General features: G+C 48.9%; 1 protein-coding gene across 2 annotated transcripts in view; it reads left to right on the top strand.

Moving 5' to 3' along the window:
* Nucleotides 1–19896, top strand: part of ZC3H3 (zinc finger CCCH-type containing 3) — a 135986-nt gene that overhangs the window by 11142 nt on the left and 104948 nt on the right. The gene's annotated exons all lie outside the window — the stretch shown is intronic.

Here is a 19896-nt window from a genome sequence, read left to right as displayed (position 1 = left end):
TGGGTGGGGCTTGGAGCAACCTGGGATAGTGGAAGGTGTCCCTGCCCATGGCAGGGAGCTGGAATTCCCTGATCTTTAAGATCTTCCAGCCCAAATCATTCCATGATGCCATGAAAAGATAGAAAGCTTTGGAAACACGGAGCAATTTTGGATTGCTACAGCATTTTAACCTTGGAGGAGCTTGAGGAAGTGCTGCTTCCAAGGATATCAGCTGGTTTGGAATCCCGTTCCCTTGATTGAAGGGAATGTTCCCATACTGAAATCTTGATTTTAACTGGATAGGAATGAATAAAATAAAGCAGGAATGTGGTTGTGGAAAGTTGGCAAATAAAGAAGGTTGGAGAAAGGAAGAAAAAAAGGGAATAGGTCTGGAAGTGACCTTGGGAGAGCAGGTAGTTCATTCCCCCCTCCAAATGTGTATCCAATTATCCAACCTTTCCCGACAGATGCTTCTCCATGTGGCACCTTCTCCTTCACAGAGAAATTCAGGAAGGGATTCCCTCAGTGAATTCTTGGATTTGCTTCCTTTGATTCAAATTGCGTTTCTGGATTTGAATCCTTTTGTACTTCAGGATTTTTCCTGGAGAGCTTCAATCCCAGGTGGAGGATTTGCAGCTTCATGTGTTGGAATATTCTTAAACTCTGTGTTTGGAAAGCTGTGGAATTATTCCAGGGCTGTTCCTCCACATGCTCCAGGACTCCCCAGGTTTAGTAGGAAAAGATTATTGGCTGATGGATGGGGCAGGGATATTCCCAAGTCTGGGAGATCCTGGCTGCTCACAGGGTTTGGGGACAACTCCCACATTCCCTGTTCCCTCTAAATGTGTAATTATGGATGAGGTGTCGGTGTCTTCTGGTTCCACAGGGAGCTGGGAGTAAGTGAAGTCTTGTGGATTTGATTCCTGCCTCCCAGGTTATCCAAGAGGTTTTGGGAAGGTTGTTTTGGTTTCTTTTGGGATATGAGTCCCAGCAAAATATTGTGGATATTAATCACCATAAAGTGATGGAATTTTCAGTCTTTTCCACTTCTCCTTGGACAAACGGGAGGGAATTAAATGGGCTTACTGGGATACACTGGGAGCAGAGTGGGGCAGGAATGGAGCAGGGGGATGGATGCTGAGGAGCTGGGATTTCTGGGATCACACCAGATGGAAAGGCAGAGGGGAGGGATGGTCCCAACTTCCTGCATGGCAGCGTGGCTGGAAAAGCTGGATCAGCCCCGTCATCCCCACAGCTGTGGGGCCTGTGGTGACACAGCCTGGCTGGTTTCCTGTTTGTCCTGTTCCTCAGGATTTTGGGATACGTGGTACAGCTCTGTGGTCTGTACAAAGACATTGTTCCTGCTTTTCCCAAGTTCTTGTCTCTCTCCCGACTCTTCGATTCCCTTTTGGACCCAAATGGATCTGTTTGGTCTCATCAGTAGGGAAGCTCTTCCAGCCACTGCTGAGTCTTGGACTGGGATTGGTGTTTCCCAAAGTATCCAGAGGCGCTTCCCTCTGTGGGAATTGCTTTTATTTAGGGATCAGAGAGCCCATGGAAAGTGGCAGATTGGTAGGAATTCTTTTGGGATTATTTGGGCTGTTCCGTGAGAGATCCACCTGCAGCTCTCATCAATTAATGCCAGAATATTAAAGTGGAATGTTTAATAACAGCTCAGATATTGGAATGTGTCCTGACTGGAAGTTTTTCCAGTTGGATGCTGGAGCAGGGAAGAAGTGCCAGGGCTGCCTCACTCGCCTCTGGGATCTTCAGGGATCAAGCAGTGGTTGCTTCTCTCGTTATCCAGGGAAAAGCTGGAGGACCGGCAAGGATCATCAGGGTCATGGGTGCCACTGTATTGGATAAAACCATGGAATGGTTTGGGTGGGAAGGGACCTTCAAGATCATGGAATTCTCCAGCCCCTGCCATGGGCAGGAACACCTTCTACTATCCCAGGTTGTTCCAAGCCCCATCCAACCTGGACTTGGACACTTCCAGGGATGGGGCAGCCACAGCTGCTCTGGGAATTCCATTCCAGCCCCTCACCCTCCTCAAAAGGAGGAATTCCTTCCCAATATCCCACCTAACCTTGCCCTCTGGCAGTGGGAAGCCATTCCCTGTGTCCTGTCCCTCCATCCCTTGTCCCAAGTCCCTCTCCAGCTCTCCTGGAGTCCTTTTAGGCCCTGGGAAGGGCTCTGAGGTCTCTCTGGATCCTTCTCTTCTCCAGGCTGGACATTCCCAGCTTTCCCATCCAGTCCAAATAAGCTTTATGTCCATGTCCTCTCCCATCATCTTGGGAATCCTTTATCCGGTTTCTCGAAACAGGAGTTGGGCTTATTCCCAGAAGTTCAGGGATGGCATCTTTTTCTCACCAGTTTTGAGGGAAAACACCAATTTCTAAGTGAGGTTTGATTGATCCAGGTGTGATAACAGTGGGATATTCCTGCTTTTCCCATCCTAAAAGTCCCATGCCAGAGGATATGGCAATCCCATGCTTTTCCAACAGCTCTTTCCTGTCTTTATCTGGGATTTCTTGCAGGATGAGGCTTTTTCCCAACTCCTTTTTTAATGACAGACAGGTGAGTTCTGGGAGTTGGGAACTTTTCCTCTCCATTCCTTGGCTCATCCTGCTTGGGATATCCGAGTTGTCACTTCTTGTTCCCAGGGCATTTTCCTTAGAAAAAACTAGGAATAAGTGCTTCAAAGGGAGATTTATTGATTTTTTGGGTGCCATTTTAACATCGGAGATGTGGCAAATCGGGTGAGGAGAATGGGAGTGCAGTGTGGGAAAATTGGGATTTCTGTGGGAGAATCGGCAGCTTTTCCAGGAGAATTGGGGATTTTGGGAAGCGCACACAGCCCTGCAGAGGGCACTCGTGCCTCTCCCATCTCCTCAGTCCACCTTTTTCTGGTTATTGATGGCCTAATTTTGTCTTTATGTGAAAGAAAGCAGATCTGGAGTAATTTGCAGCAATAACCTGCTAATGCCGGGCCAGTATCAAAATTCCCATGTTCATTCCCGGTGGCAGATAAAACACTAATATATAATTATCCTTGCAAATTGGATTGTTTTAAATAACCAAAAGGCTACGGCCGGCGAGAAAACCATCCCATTTCCCTGGAGTTCCTATTGCGGGGTAATTGCTGCGTTCAATCAATTTCCTTGGCATTAGAAATTCCATCACAATCAACATTAAGCTTTATTCATTGTGATGGCAAAGAGCCGGATCATTTCTCCTCTTTTCCTTAACTGGCAAAATTAATCAGGGAAAAGATTTTAAACATTTACCCGTGCGAAAGAGGTCAGCTCTGCCACTATATTGCTCAGCAGATAAGGGGGCTAATAAAAAGAAAATTGAATTACTAATGATCGCCAGGAACAGAGTATATAAAACCTGGCAATCGCCCGGTGCAGGAAAAAAAGGGAATCAATTTTCTCCGGACAAGGTGCGCTCGTTTTTTATTTTGGCTCATATTATCAGCAATTTAATTGGAGAGAGCATAAACAGGAGGAAACAGTTAGGGAATAATGAGGCTGGAGGTGTAAAATCCTGCAGGATAGATGCTGGACACAATTTATTTGGCACAACAGATAATCACTTTAATTGAATCCAAAAGTGCAGCGTTCAGCAGCGCCGGCTCCGCGCCTCGCCCGGGGGGATCATGGAATATTACAAAGAGGCTCCTCCGTGTCTTTTCCCCCCTCTGTAATGTCCCCTTCCAGGCAGGAATGCTCCGGGATTGCTTCGGCACGGTCACAGCTGGCTGGCAGGAGGAGATGGAGAAAGCAGGAGGGAGATTCTCCAGGGACTTTTCCTTATTTATGTGTGTTTGTTCCTTAAATAATTTGGCGATTGCGGGGTTGGATGGTTCCGTGTGAGACTGGTCGTGTCCTGCTTGAGGTGAACTTGGAATCATGGAATGGTTTGTGTTGGGAGGGACCTTAAGGATCAACTTATCTTGCTGGGTCCTGAGTTCAAAGCCTGGCTCCCTTTTCCTGCTGTGATCGCCAGGTCTGGGCATTAAAGGAGTTTTTAAGGAGCCTTTGGATGTTTTCCTGGGAAAGGTGGGTGGTTCATCCTTGAATTTAGATCCCAAAATGCTTTGGGTTGGAAGGGTCCTTGAAGATCATCCCATTCCACCCCCCTGCCATGGGCAGGGACACCTTCCACTATCCCAGGTTGCTCCAAGCCTCATCCAAGCTGGCCTTGGACAGTTCCAGGGATGGGGCAGCCACAGCTTCTCTGGGAATTCCATTCCCAGGGAAGAATTCCTTCCCAATATCCCATTTACCTTCCCTCCTTCAGCATAAGTAGATGGGGAATTGTTGCAATTCCCCCTCTGTGGTTGTGCAACTCCATGGCCAGAGGAGGAGTAAACTGGGAGCATGTCCTTGTTGGATCCACTACTCCGACCTGGTTTTGTGTTGTTCCCCTTCGAAATATTCCTTCCCTCCTTTGTCTTTCCCTTTCTCCTCCTCCAAAGTGAGATAAGCCAGTGGTTTGTGTTATCAGCTTCCTGCTCTTCCTGTGTTGCCACCCCACTGTTGAAACTCCCAAACAGGAGGAATCCTGTTTGTATTCCCATCTTCCTAAAGAGAAATTCCACGGGATTCCTGAGACTCGCTTCACTCTGCATCTGCAGAAGCTTCTATGACTCTTTACTGCCAGAATCACCCTCCAAAAATTTCCCTAAATCCTCGTTTCTCGCCTCGCTCTACAGGGGGGAACATAAGGGGGTCGGGATGGGCAAGGAGCGTTTGCTTGGAAAAACGCTGGAGGCAAAAGTGGCAGGAGCTGCTTTGCATTACTCAGGCGAGTAAAGGGGGTGTAAATGGTGAGGAGCAAGTTATGGGAGGCATCCGAATGCTCAGCTGCTGATAATTTTATTGACACCGGGTGTTTGGATCCCTCTGGCAGCTCTGGAAATCTCAGCCCTGGATTTTATACCCTCTCCTGTTTTTTTTCTTGATGTTTCCAGTGGGATGATTCCCAGTGGGACAGCAACTCAGGGAATGTTTGGAGGTTTTTTCCCTTGTTTTGTGTCTTATTTTGTATTTATTTTTTTTCTTTTGACTCGCACGAGGTTTTGCTGCTCTTCGAGGCAACGCCTCCGATTGCGTTACAGCCGAGTTAAGCTCTTGATCCCTTCCCTCAGGGAAGCCCTTGGATCACACACAGAACTCCTTGGAGTTCATCACATCTTTTTCTTTGCTCCATCATTACTCCCGTTTTCCCGAGTTCCTTCCAGCTGATCCAAACCCTTCCCAGGTCACCACTCAAGGCGAGCGTCGCTCGTTTGTCCCGTGTAGGTTTGACCTTGCCTGGAAATCATCCCACTGCCAGCTCTCTCTTCCCTCTGGCTTGTCCTTGGGATCCAGGGATGGAGCGTGGCTGGTGAGGTGGCTCCTCACTCTTTCAGGAATTGGGAAAAGTTCACATTCTTGGCTCTTTGCCGGCCCCGGTTACGTCAGCGGTCATAAGTAACGGTTTTGGGTTTCCGCCTTGACTTGGCATTTCCAGGTGACTTGTCCCGAGCTGCAAGAGGAGCTGCGGGCACGGAGCCAGGATTGGGAATTCTCTTTGCGGAGCCCTCTTTTAAAAATAACAGCCTGCCGGGAGCGGGGGAATGGGCCCTGCTCAAGGAAGTGTTCCCGTGTAGATGTTGGATTTGGGATCAGGGAAAGGGAACATCCAGAGGGAAATGGGGCAGAGATCTCGAAGGTGACAATTCCCGAGTGTCTCTTCCCCTGTGGAATTCAACCTGCACACTCAGTTTGTTATGGAAGGCACATCCCTGGAGTGTTCCAGGCCAGGTTGGATGGGAGTTGGAGCAGCCTGGTCCAGTGGAATGTGTCCCATGGCAGGGGGATGGAATGAGATGACCTCGAAGGTCCCTTCCCACCCAAACCATTCCACGTTTTAATCCAAGTCACCTCTCAATCCCTATTTTAGGTAGTTTTTCCTCAGTATTTTTTACCTCAATCCCCATTTTAGAGCATCTCCCTGTACCATGTGCAGCTCCAGCTCCGTTGGATTGGGAAATTCCATTGGTAACCAGCAGCTCTTTGGGGAACGATCTATTTATACACTAAGAGGAAAAATACTTGGCTTTGGGGATGGATGAGATCCTTCTTTGGCTCTGACCCCTGATATTTCCAAGTCTGTGGGGGGCTTTGTCTAAGGATCCAAACCTATCAGGGATGGCGCAGTGTGGAACTAAGACAGGGGAAAAAAAACAGAGGGAAAAAAAAACCGGGAAACAGAGCAGTAGGACCTGAACTCCTCCTTTGGCTTCCTTGGGATTGCCTGGCCTTAAATATTTCCAGGGATGGAGCATCCACAAAATTCTCTGGGCAACCAGGTCCTCACCACCCTCACAGGGAAGAATCCTTTCCCAAATCCCATCTAAGTCTGCTCTCAGTTTAAGCAATTCCCCCTCATCCTGTCACTCCGTGCTCTTGGAAAGAGATCTTGATCTTGGAAATAGAGATTTATTTGTCCATGGAATGCTTTGGCTTGGAAGGGACCTTTAGGAGTCTCCTAATCCAACCAAAAATGAAACTTTTAGACCAGTTTTGGACCTGCTGTTTGGAATTGGGTGGAATTTCAGTGCTGATCCCTCTTATCCCTCTACTTGTCTTTCCTTGGCCTCCTAAATAAAAATAAGGAAAATAAAAACAGGTGTTTAAGGCACTTAAAAAACCCCCCCATAACCTGAAAAGTGATGATGAGTCCCTGTTCCCTGTCTTTTTTTCCTTCCTTTTGCTATTTTCTCCCACTTAATGAACTGTCTGATGGTATTCCCGGCACGGTCACAGTTGGAATTACCGATGCCGGTGTGGATGATCGGAGTATCCTCCACTGCTCTGTCAGGATTCCCAAAATCCCACCTTGGCAGATGCTCAATTCCCTGTAAAACCTGTGTAGGTTTCTCTGTTCTGCTTTCTGCTTCCTGCTCTTTCCCAAATCCCTCTTTACACCCTTCTAATTTTCTTGTGGAAATCTTCCCATTTGATTTTCCCTGTAATGACTCGGAAGCGTCGTAGGGAAAATTCCTCTCCCCGGCTGCTGAGCTGAGTTGAGCCGTTCATTCCAGGACTTTGTGGATCACTCCATGTGCTCTACAAAGCGCTAGGAATGAGTAAAACTCCCTTGGAATACGGAACAGATGCCAGAGTGCACCTGGAATAAGGGATTTGTGGACTCGGCAGCATCTCCCGAGTCCTACAAAACTCTGCTGTTCCAGCAGCTTTGCCGGAGTTTCTGCTTCAGCCTAAGGGATGAGGAGACGCCTTGACTTCACTTGTCAATGGGAATTTTGCTGTCATCCCTCGGGAAATTCGAGTCCAAGGAACGTTTCCTTCTCCCCTGTGCCTCTGGATAATCCCCACGCGTGCCGTTTTCGGGGGGTGTTTCTATTTTGGATTCTTTGGAGTGGTGTCAAGTGGGGATTTTGTGTGGATATGTGGACGGAATCGGTTCCAAAGCTGATCCCACATGTTATCGGCCCTTAAGCTGCCCTCAGGGGCTCTCCATTGGAAAAGGGCACGGGAATTCTTGGAGCCTTAGCGTGGGCTGTAAACTCCAGCGTTGATTGCAATGGGAAACTCCGTGTTGTTCCTCATGGCACTGGCAAATGTCCTGGGACATCTTGTCCTTGGATGGGACAGGGAGAGCCCAGAGAGGGGTGAGTGCGTGGGATGTGCCATCAAACTTTGATTTTTTCCATGGAATCACAGAATGATTTGGGAAGATCTTAAAATACCATTCAGTTCCAATCCCCTGCCATGGGCAGGGACACCTTCCACTGTCCCAGGTTGCTCTGAGACCTGTCCAGCCTGGCCTTGGACACTTCCAGGGATGGGGCAGCCACAGCTCCTCTGGGAATTCCATTCCAGCCCCTCACCCTCCTCACAAGGAGGAACTCCTTCCCAATATCCCATCTATCCCTGCCCTCTGGCAGTGGGAAGCCATTCCCTGTGTCCTATCCCTCCATCCCTTGTCCCCAGTCCCTCTCCAGCTCTCCTGGAGCCCCTTTAGGCACTGGAAGGGTATCTGAGGTCTCTCTGGATCCTTCCCTTCTCCAGGCTGGACATTCCCAGCTCTCCCAGCCTGGCTCCAGAGCAGAGGGGCTCCAGCCCTTGGAGCATCTCCGTGGCCTCCTCTGGACTCGCTCCAGCAGCTCCACGTCCTTCTGCTGTTGGACCTCAGAGCTGGAGGCATAATTCCAGGTGGGATCTCACCTGAGTGGGGCAGAGGGGCAGAAATTCCCCCTTTTCCTGCTGCCCACAGTGTGGGATGAGCCCAGGACATGGGGGATTTTTGGGATGTGAGCGCACATGGATGGGGCATGTCCAGTTTTTCATCCACCAACACCCCCAAGTCCTTCTCCTTGGGACTGCTCTCGATCCATTCTTTATCCAGCTTTGGGGTGGGAAAGACGCTCGAATCCCGGGAACCATATGGATCAGTGTCAAATGCTCTTTTTGAGATTAAAAAAAGCAGGGAATTCTTTCCTTTAGAAGAAGAGCCCAACCTGCCACCCAAATAATATTTGCAGTGATTGGTGACCTTAATTTAGCAGCGCTGACTTCCAAATGCTTTCCCTGTTATCAGGAATCCAAGGAGTGGAGTTCTCCCTTATCAGGAAGCAAATCAAAAGGGAATTTGATGGGGTGAAACGAGTCCATCAGAGATCCCGCTCTGTTTTTAAAACAAGATTTACTCTGCTCTCTCCACATTAACTGGGGCATTTTACGGTGCTCCCCTTTCCGTGAGCTTCCGTGATCCATCATTTCCCGGCTCGCCTGCCGGAGTGGTTGTTAGATTTTACTACAGCAAACACTGTAAAAGGGCATTAGAGCAGTTAAATCTGGAGTCTTGCTTCCATAAGGAAAAAGAAAATGCTGAATTAGGCACCAGAAAAGGCAACCACAGCGATACTTTAATCTTGCATAAATTATCAGAAGAGTCAGAGGCAAGTGATTTTATGTATTGTTAGAGCTCTGCTAATTAATTATTCTGGAATAATTGATGTTTAGAAGCACCAAAGTTGGGTCCTTTCCTGCCTTAATGGACTTTCAATATGGCAGCTGGATTTTTATTTCTGTCTTCATTTTAACCCTCCCTTCCACGGGGTTAATGAAGTTGCTTTCCTAAATATGAAGAGTCTAAATAATAATTAATCAAGAAAATATCGCTCCACGAATTGTGGGTCTAAGTCAAAGGGTGGTTTTGGAGACATTCCTGACATCCAGAGGAAGTTGAGTCCCCAGCAGGAATATTTGAAGGATGAAATGCCCTAAAGAAATGGATAAATGGAGATAAGCTGAAGAAGGGGAGGAATTAAATGGGATATTGGGAAGGAATCCTTCCCTGGGAGAGTGGTGAGGAACTGGAATGGAATTTCTGGAGAAGCTATGGCTGTGCCATCCCTGGAAGTGTCCGAGGTCAGGTTGGATTGGTTTTGGAGCAACCTGGGATAGTGGAAGGTGTCCCTGCCCTTTGCAGGGGTGGAACTGGATGAGCTTTAAGGTCTTTCCAGTCCAAACCATTCCATGATTCCCTTTGACAGGAAGAGACGACTTTCCTCCAGTTGGTGGAATTGCACAGAGTCTTCTCATCAGTGTCTTCATCTCTTTCTGGAGAGTTTGGATTCATTGTTTCCAAAGGATTTCAGATCCCAGTAAACCCAGAGCCCTGAATTCCAGCTGGTGTTAACCCTCTCTTTGGCACCGGTGGGGTCGTACTGGTAACCAGTGGCTGCCTTGGGCCATCCCAGTTCAGGAAGGATACAAAGAGATGATCCCAATGGATCTTGGGATTACCTTGGGAATGTAACCTAAGGAAGAGGTTGAGGGCACTGGGCTTAACTCGGGGAGCGGTGGAGTCTCTGCCTTTGGAAGTGTTTGAGATCTGGGAAGAGGGAGCAGAATTGGTGTCCATGGAGGTCGTGCTGAGCAGATGGTTGAGCCGGAGACATCCAGAGGTTCCACCTAAATTTCTGTGGATCTAAGGAAGCAACTTAACCTGCTCCAGGGCTGAATTTCCTACTTTAAGCACTAAAATCCCTTTGCAGCTTTTTCAGGAAAGAATGGAATTGGTGATAAGATCCCTGCGCTCCCTTTTCCAGCTGGTGGCCTGCAGCACATCCATCCCCATCTGCTGCTTCCCAAGTGTCCTTCCATGCTGTTGCCAGTCGTTTTTAAGGAATTTTGACCTCTTAAGATGCTGCTGGTGCCTCTCTGGGATGAGAGTTGGATCTGGCTGAACCCTGGAACTTCACAGGCTGGGAGAGCTGGGAGCATCCAGCCTGGAGAAGAGAAGGCTCCAGGGAGAGCTCAGAGCCCCTTTCAGTGCCTAAAGGGGCTCCAGGAGAGCTGGAGAGGGACTTGGGACAAGGGATGGAGGGACAGGACACAGAGAACAGCTTCCACTGCCAGAGGGCAGGGTTAGATGGGATATTGGGAAGGAATTCCTCCCTGGGAGGGTGGAGAGGGGCTGGAATGGAATTCCCAGAGGATCTGTGGCTGCCCCATCCCTGGAAGTGTCCAAGGCCAGGTTGGAGCATAGTGGGGAATAGTGGGAGGTGTCCCTGCCCATGGCAGGGGTTGGAATGCGGTGATCTTTAAGGTCCTTTCCAACCCAAACCATTCCATGATTCCATGATCATGACCTTGCAGGGATCCTGCCCTTTCCTGCTGCCTGTGGACATTGAGGAATCAGTGGTGAAATCCACGCAGGCACATTGGATTTTGCAGTTTCTTCCCAGAGCTTGGGAATCATCTGCTTGATTGGATTTTGTAGCACATCCATCCCCTCCCCTGTTTTTTGGGATCAGGGAGGATGGGGCCTGCAAAGGACAGGTGAGGACAGGGCACGAAGTGAACAAACACTTGTTGAGCCGAAAGGGGTTTAGGAAAACCGGGACATACAATGCTGGTAAAGTGATCCCTGCTCCCGAGCAATTCCAGCCCCCCGGAGCAGGGGGATGCCCAGCCCCAGCGACTCTCCCACTGTCACCACTCTTCCTTTTGGGGCTGGGCAGGGCGTGGGTGACAGACATTCCATGGCCTGGCCACAACGTGGGGAAAGCAGCTTTGTGGAAAAGCGTCCTGAACTTGATATCCTTGTTTATCTCTTCCCAGGCCCTGCCTGGCCCCTCGAGATAAACAGGTGCCAGTGCTTGCAATTCCCAACAGCCGGAATAACTCCGAAAGGAGGTTGTGTTTACGTGGGGAGTTATTCCTGCCTCCCTTCAGGGCTGGAGCATCCCTGTGGCAAATGGGCTGGCAGTGGACACAGCCCCAGGTCTTGGACTTGCTCCATGCTGGCCTTGGACACTTCCAGGGACGGGGCAGCCACAGCTTCTCTGGGCAACCTGTGCCAGGGCCCCAGCGCCCACCCAGGGAAGGATTTCTTCCCATTATCCCATCTAACCCCACCCTCTGGCAGTGGGAAGTCATTCCCTGTGTCTTGGCATTCTATCCTTTATCCAAAGTCCCTCTCCAGCTCTCCAGGAGCCCCTTGAGGCACTGGAAGGGGCTCCAAGGTCTCCCCAGAGTCTTCCCTTTTCTCCCAGTCTGTCTCCAGCCCCTGGAGCAACTCCATGGCTTCCTTTTGGTTGCTTCCCTCCCTTTCTGGACACATCTAAGACATTCCAGCCCCTTGGACTCATCAATAACTTAAACCCCAGGATCTTGTGCCTGAATTATTTTCCTTTATTTCCCTTTTTTCCCTCTCTCCCTGCCCAGTGGGATCCCTCTTCCTTCTCCCTGCTCCAGCCCAGCCCTCACGTGCCTTGGCTTAGCACAGGGAATCCTCAGCTCCTCTCCTGGGTGCTCCCAGCATTGCTGTCATTCCCTGAGGGAACACTGTGCCCCGCTCCAGGGTTGTTTAGTGTCTCGACTTAGAGACATTCCTGAATGGAACCTCCTTAATTCCCACACGAGTGCTGCGGGAACAGCATAAAGCCCAGTAATAAAATGTAGTGAAGAATTCCAGAGTGAAATCGAGATGGGAAACCTCTGCTGCTGCCAGGCTGGAGATCTCCAGTCTGGAGTTTCCCTGGGCTTTTTAATGGAAGCAGGAGCTTGTTTAATATTGTGTCATGTCATGGGCTCTGAAGTGGAGGCGGGATCAGTTCTGGAATTCCGGGATCAGTTCTGGGGCCCTCATGACAGGAAAGACATTGAGGGCTTGGAGCATATCCAGGGAAAGGAACAGAGTTGGGCAAGGTCTGGAGCAACCAGCAGCAGCTGAGGGAGCTGGAGGGGCTCAGCCTGCAGAAAAGGAGGCTCAGGGGCCACAATTCCCTGAGGGTGGAATCAGGTGGGGATCGGGATCTGCTTCCCGGGAATGAGGGACAGGACCAGAGGAAACGCCCTCAAGTTGTGGCGGGGGAGCTTTAGTTTGGATATCGGGAAAATGTTTTCCATGGAAAGGGTTGTAAAGCATTGGAATGGGCTGCTTGGAGGAGTGGGGGAGTCACATCCCTGGAAGTGTCCAACAAAATGTGTGGATGTGTGGATTTGGCACTTGAGGACAGGGATTAGTGTGTGGTGCTGGGCTGAGGTTTGGACTCGATGATCTTGGAGCTCCTTTCCAGCTTTCAGTTCCATGATTTTGTACTTTGCTCTGTGTTTTTCCTCTCGTTCTCACTCTCTGCCTCGATCCTGTGCCTGACAGAAATGGTTTGGAATTTGGACATGGAATTTGATTTCTTTTTTGGAGTATCCCAGAATGGTTTGAGTTGGGAGGGACCTTCAAGACCATCGAATCCCACTCCCCCTGCCATGGGCAGGGACACCTTCCACTATCCCAGGTTGCTCCAAGCCCTGTCCAGCCTGGCCTTGGACGCTTCCAGGGATGGCGCAGCCACAGCTTCTCTGGGAATTCCATTCCAGTTCCTCCCCACCCTCGCAGGGAAGAATTCCTTCCCAATATCCCATCTATCCCTGCCCTCTGGCAGTGGGAAGCCATTCCCTGTGTCCTGTCCCTCCATCCCTTATTGAAATTCCCTCTCCAGCTTTCTTGGAGCCCCTTCAGGCGCTGGAAGTACTAATTCTGATTTATTCCTGTTATTTTTTTTTCTTTCATTCCTTAACACGTTCCCAGATTTTTCTGGATTTCTGGTTAACACGTGGTAGGAAACATCAATTCCAATATTTTTTTTTGCCTCGTTATTCCTTCCCCACAATTCCCAGCCAGTTTTCCCTTTCAACTGAAAGGACATTTTCCTCTTTGTTGCATTTCCATTAATGGATTCTCACTATGGATCTGCTTCCCGTTGCGTGTCAGTCGCTGCCGCTTCCGAAGGGCTCATTCCACACTAAGTGGTGTCGGAAAAGACTTTTCTCTTCCCATTCCATCCTCTTAAAACCCAATCCTGGACATCACAGCGGCCACTTTGGCTGTGCTGACGCTTCCTTTGTCCTGTCCTCTCTTCCCAGGGATCTGAGTGCACATTCCAGGCTGCCTCATTCCCTAATGCTTTGCTTTTTCTCCTTTAAATATTCATGGGAGCGGAGTGGCCGGGTTATTTAATGGAACAGCGTTATCCTTGGAATTCAAAGCAGGAGTGGGCTTGTCAATATGTTTTAAAAACTTTTCCCAAATCTGGGAGCATTTGGGATTGAGGTATTTTCCCGATTTTTAAGTTTAAATGAATTCTGGAATTGCTGTGAATGTGCTGCCTTGGGAGAAGGAGAAATTCCATGAACTTCCAGTTTCTCACTAGACAAGGATGTTTTATCCTGTTCAAAGGATCACTGATACCCCTGAGGGATTTTTAGTGGGTGGCTTTCCCTGTAAACCCTGGTTAAGAAGTAGTCAGAAGGAATTTGGAGTCATGGAATGGTTTGGATTGGAAGGGATCTTTAGGATCATCCAGTTCCATCCCCTGCTGTGGGCAGGGACACCTTCAACTATCCCAGGTTGCTCCAAGCCCCATCCAACCTGGAATTTGGGCTCGAGTCAGGATTTGCAGCTCCAGATGCTGTTGGATATCCCATGGATTATCGAAGAGTAAAATGAAGGAATGTCAGAAATTTTTCAGGGGATTTTTTTTCTTCCAGCTCTGCCAAGCAGGCAGCTCCCAGTTCATTCAGGTCACTGGTGGGATGAGGGCTGGAAGTCTGAGTCTCCTGCTCTTTAAATATTCCATAGATTTAGGAGATGGTGCCTGACACATGGCTGGGAGAGAATAATTGGATGTGGCAGCTGAGTGAAAAAGGCTGGATGGGATTTTTCCTTCCAGTGTGTTATGATGGAGGAAATTTGGGATGGTTTGTTTTATTTTTATTTAGGGGGGGGGAAATCGAGGAAAACAAAACAAATTCCAGCAAAACCACCAATAAAAAACCTTTATGTTCCAATCAGCTGGGATCAAATGGGGATTCAGCCAACACTGGGAGACAGGAGGGATTTCTTTTCCCAGTTCTGGAATTTCTGGTGGCCTAAAGAGGTGTTTACCATTTGGAAATACTCTTAAATTGGAATACCAGCAGTCTCTGGAATACCCTGGGAATGTCCTTCAAATCCATTTGGAGTTGGTTGAAACCAAACAGACTTCACTGTCGCTGGACCTCCCTAACCTTGGGATAAATGATTTTACTGCTGTTCCTGGGTTTTCCTGCCTGGGAGATGGGAAGAGCAAATCTGGGAAGAAAGATTTGTGGGATCTGGGGAAAAAAAAAACCTCAGGCAGATCCCAGCACTGTGGGATCGGGACCAAAATCTCACAATTGGGAGATTGTGAGGTGGGGAGGCCCTGGCCCAGGTTTCCCAGAGAAGCTGTGGTTGTTCCATTTCTGGAAGCATTCCGGGACAGGTTGGATGGATCTCAGAGCAATCTGGGATAATGGAAGGTGTCCCTGCCCATGGCAGGGGCTGGAATGGGATGAGCTTTAAGGTCCCTTCCAAAGCATTCCAGGATTCTGTTTCCGTGTGCTCTCACTCCTTCCTGGGTGTGACTGTTGATCCTACAGGTCCCCATTCCTGTGGGATCACAGTGGTGTTGGGGAGATGAAGCAAAAGAAAATGGGGAGAAAACCGAAGGGCTTTGGAGATGGCAGAGGCAAGTGGATGAGGGCCAAAGAAATCATGGAATCATTGAGGTTGGAAAAGGCCTCCAAGGTCATCGAGTCCAACCATTAACCCAGCACCATCCCATATTCCCAAGTTCCACATATTTTTTGAACCCTTTTAGGGATTGTGGTTCCACCACTGCCCTGGAAATCCCATTCCAGGGCTTGTCAACTCTTTCCATGGAGAAATTTTTCCCTGATATCCAAGCTGAACCTCCCCTGGTGCAACTTGAGGGCCATTCCCTCTCATCTTGTCCTTTGTTCCCTGGGAGCAGATCCCAGCTCCCACCTGGCTCCACCCTCCTGGCAGGGAATTGCAGAGTGAGAAGGTTCTTCCAGAGCCTCCTCTTCTCCAGGCTGAGCCGCTTTCCCAGCTCCTTCAGCCTCTCCTGGTTCTCCAGACTCTTCCCAGCTCCATTCCCTTCCCTTGGACTCACTGACGTTTGAGAGCTTTTCCATCGATTCCATGCTGAGCAGGGAGTCAGGATCAGGGAAGAGCTTGGGGAGAGCTGGGTCAGGGAGAAAGATGCCGAGGACATTTTGTGAGCAGGATTTTAAGGAACGACAGGAAACCTGGAGTTGTCACTCTTCTCCCTCAGGAGCGCCGGAGGGATGGGATCCAAGTGGAAAGGAAAAGCATCAAATCCTGGCTTGTTCTTCCTCCCCTTCCAGTTTTCTCTGAGTTCAGAAAGTTTATTTCCGAGGGAGAAGAGTGGAGCAGCTTTTTTCCAGCCTGGAGTGGTGTTAATTGGTTTTTGTTTGAAATATTTACGGGATGGGAACATCAGGGATGAGCCGCTCTCCCTCTTAAGTGGCCTTGACAGGTGACATCCCCTGGCAACTCCAAGTCCCCACAGTGCAATCGGGTGGATTTGGGAATTGCTGACTCTCCAAATAAACCAGGTTTATGGATCGGCCTCAGTCTTGTCCTAAATCTTGTTTTCTTTTGGATTTCATGGAAAAGTTTGGTGTGGACTGGTAATGATTTGGGATCTTGGAAGTTTTTGTGTTCGGGTTGATCCGTCTAAATATAGTGCTAAAATCATAGAATTTTGGGAAAGGTTTTCATCTGGGAAGTGGGATCTGAGGATTGGTGGGATCTCTCTATCCCAGCAAGAGGAGAAGGTGTGTTTTTAGGGATTGGAACGTGTTTAGAATGTGGGGTGGCCCTTGAAACAGCTGGGAGGTACCGGAGGACCACAGTGACCCCAGAACTGCATCTGTGACAGCAAATCTGCACCTGGAAATGTGGAAATCTCTTGGAAAAGGCTGTGGAAGGAATCTCTGCTCTCTCCAGGCCAGGTTGGACAGGACTTGGAGCAACCTGGGATAGTGGAAGGTGTCCCTGCCCATGGCACAGGGCTTGGAATGTGATGGTCTTGGAGGTTGCTTCCAACCTCTGTGATTTATTTTTTCTGTGGAACTTTTTTTTTTGTCGTGGAGTCTCCAAAGGGAGTGTGTCCCTTCTCCAAAGGGAGGGTGTCCCTTCTCCCAGAAATTTCAAAACTGAGGAGCTTGGCTTGAGGGATCCTTGGAGCAAACTTCCACTGGGATATTTCTTCCCCATGCTCTTGTGCTGCCCGTGTTGTTTGCAGCCCTGGGAAGCTGCTGTGTGTATCCAGCAGGTTCCTCTGGAATGTGGTAACCCCATTCCTTGGGAATACAATTTGAGCTATGACATAATCCCTGGAGCAAGTGAGGAGCCATTAGCAGCTTCTTCCTTACGGCAGTTGGTGGAGCGGAGCTGTGCCTTGGGATTCTGCTCATTCCTGGGCATTTTCTCAGGCTCCAAACTCCGACAGGTGGCACCCGGGAATGACTGGGCAGGGAATTCTGTTTTAAATCATTCAGCACCTCGGAATAGCTTCCACTGTTTGTCTGAATTATAGCGCTGACCTCCAGAATTCCTTAGGGATATGCCCTTAATTGGCTCCATGGGATGGGAGAACCCCATCCCGGAGCGTGACGTTGCCTGTGTCTCACCCGCTGTCCAAAGGATCCCATCTTGGGAAAGGGAAAATTGGGATAAATGAGAAGGAAAAGGAGCTTGAGGTGGTCCCAGCTTGGATTACAACTGGATCACAAACGTTGGAAAACATTTATGAAGGAGATCCGGGACCACGTGGATGCGCTCCACAGATTCAGCGCGTTCCAGGGCCCATCTCCCAAGTTGCCACATCCTACAATCCCTCAGACCTGTTGGGATGTGGGTGTGATCCATGGGCGATCATCTCCTCACTCTGCCCAGCTTTCCCTTTGAAAATTTGGGATAAAAATTAAATAAGCAGGGATGTCAATGAGGGATCTTGGAGCACTTGATGGGAAAAAAGGACTGGAAGGAGCAACGCTGGCATTTCCCTTTTTAACTGGGAATCAAGGAACTGTTGGACTGATGTGGCTGAAAATGCTGCTTTTCCCAGCTGTTTCCCTTCCAGCCAGTCTCTTTCCTGGGATTTTCTCCAAACTTCCCTGTCTGGAAGCAAATCCATATTTGAATTCCATGAGAATCTGTGCTCAATCTGGGAGATTTTTGGTTGCTTCTTCCATAGTTCCGGAGAAAGGGACAAGATGAGGTGGTGGTTTGGAAGTTTATCCCTAAAATTCTTGGATGTTGAGTCCTGAGAGAATGGGAATTGCACCTGGGAAGTAAAAAGTTTAAGGTGAAGGTCAGGGAGAAGGGAAAAATGAGATATTCACCTGTGGGATGTTCCTGTGGATCCTTCCATGGGTGGTATCCTGATCATGGAGCATCACTTGGATCCCACATGGAAAACAGGAGATGGGAAGCATCAGCATCTCCACAATTCTCCCTCCTTGCTCTCTCCAGGAGCTGCTTCCGTGGGTGAAAGGAGAGGGAACGGATTAAAAATTCCGTAATTAGCACAGCCAGGGCTCTGCTCCAGGCTCCAGCCGGCATTAATTACTTATCCCAACAATTATGGCATTGTTAGGAAAAATCAACTCATTAAAGCTCTTTGTTTTGGATTTGTTTGGCACCTCCTGGGATGGGATCCCAGACAATGAGTGCGGGATGCTGAGCAGCTGCCACTGGAGCGATCCCATTAAAATACGGAGATCCGATCTCGGATTCAATTCCGGCTCTAAAGACTATCCCGGGAAGTCATTTTGTTGCTCCCCAGAGCATCTCCAGCTCCCGTGTCACGTTGTCACCCCTTGGAATAGGCTGAATTATGGCTGTTGTTATTTCAGGAGAAATATTAATGGAGCATTTCCTTTTAATCCCATAACTCTTCCTTATTTTCCTTCCCGTAAACCTGCTTTTCCTCCTGCTGTTCCTTGCAGCATTCCCTGCTTGGATTTCAGTGCAGGAGCAGGAAATTCACCCCTCTAAAATGCACTTTATTTTTATTTGTTCTCAGATTCTGGGTCGCTGCTCCTTTCCCTCCCTGGCACTTCCCAGGAAAAAAAAATGAATCCTTATGTTGTTCCTTAACTCGTGGGAATTGTTGGGAGACCTCCAGGTATTTTACACCTGTAATGGAAAATAGTAAGTGCTGCATTCCTGGGTTTTTGTGGGATTTCAGGGAATTTTTGTGCAGTGGAGGAGCAGAGGTTGAAGAAGTGATGCCTGCAATTCCTTGGAATGCTGCTGATTGTGTTGCAGCCAAGCTTTGACATTGGGAATATTCAGCACTTGTGGGAATTTCCGTATCTGGATTTGGTCCTGCGAACAAACGTCCTGTCAATAATTGTCCTGATCTGGTAAAATTTAGGATTTATTTCCAATTGTCAGTTTGGCAATCCAGGAAAAAAAAACCCTTCCTCATCCACAGGATGGGCAGAGGATGGTTTGGGAATTTTGAAAGTCATGGAATTCCAATGACCATGGGCAGGGACACCTTCTACTATCTCAAGTTGCTCCAAGCCTCATCCAACCTGGCCTTGGACACTTCCAGGGATCCAGGGGCAGCCACAGATCCTCTAGGAATTCCATTCCAGCCCCTCACCACCCTCCCAGGGAAGAATTCCTTCCCAACATCCCATCCATCCCTGCCCTCTGGCAGTGGGAAGCCATTCCCTGTGTCCTGTCCCTCCATCCCTTGTCCCAAGCTCCTCTCCAGCTCTCCTGGAGCCCCTTTAGGCACTGGAAGGGGCTCTGAGGTCTCCCTGGAGCCTTCTCTTCTCCAGGCTGGACATTCCCAGCTCTCCCAGCCTGGCTCTCTAGCCCTTAGAGCATCTCCATGGCCTCCTCTGGACTCGCTCCAGAACACCCACGGATTGGGATGGAGCTGGAATTAGAACCAAGGTTATGACCCCACATCCCATGTCCTGGCAGGTCCTTGGGCTCAGTGGGTCCAGGAAGCGCTGGAAGGATCCACCTCCATGGCTGTGATGCTCCAGGATATTCTTCCATCCAATTTTTCCATGTAACCGGAATATTTGCAGTTGTGAAGTGCAGGTCCAGGAAAGTGTAGGAGAGGAAAAACCTTTCTCTTTCCTCTAGGATTACTTAAAGGAATTGGAATTCCTGCTTATTAAGATTTAATTCCCCCCTGTGCTATTCCATATATTATTGTTTTCCAATGAAGGAAAATTAATGGGAGTTTTCTGTAGCCACAAACAGAAAAGAACGTTCCAAGAGCATCCCACGGATTTCAGAGGTGACACCCGTGGTTCTTATTCCTTTGAGTGACATTTGTACATCTCCGGAGATTGTCCCATCCCTCAACTCTGGAATCAGCATGGAAAAGGAGCAAGGAATGTCCTGAACTGCTCCTTTCCAGGGCTGTGCCTTGGGTTTGACTCCTGGAAGTCGGTTTCGGCAGGCTGTGGAAATATTCCCGCTGAAATCCTTAATGGAAACACC

This window comes from Corvus cornix, chromosome 2 (genome assembly GCF_000738735.6).
Source record: "Corvus cornix cornix isolate S_Up_H32 chromosome 2, ASM73873v5, whole genome shotgun sequence".
Classification (NCBI taxonomy): Eukaryota; Metazoa; Chordata; class Aves; order Passeriformes; family Corvidae; genus Corvus; species Corvus cornix.
Note: the sequence above shows the minus strand (reverse complement) of the source record. Positions and strands in the feature narration are given on the sequence as shown.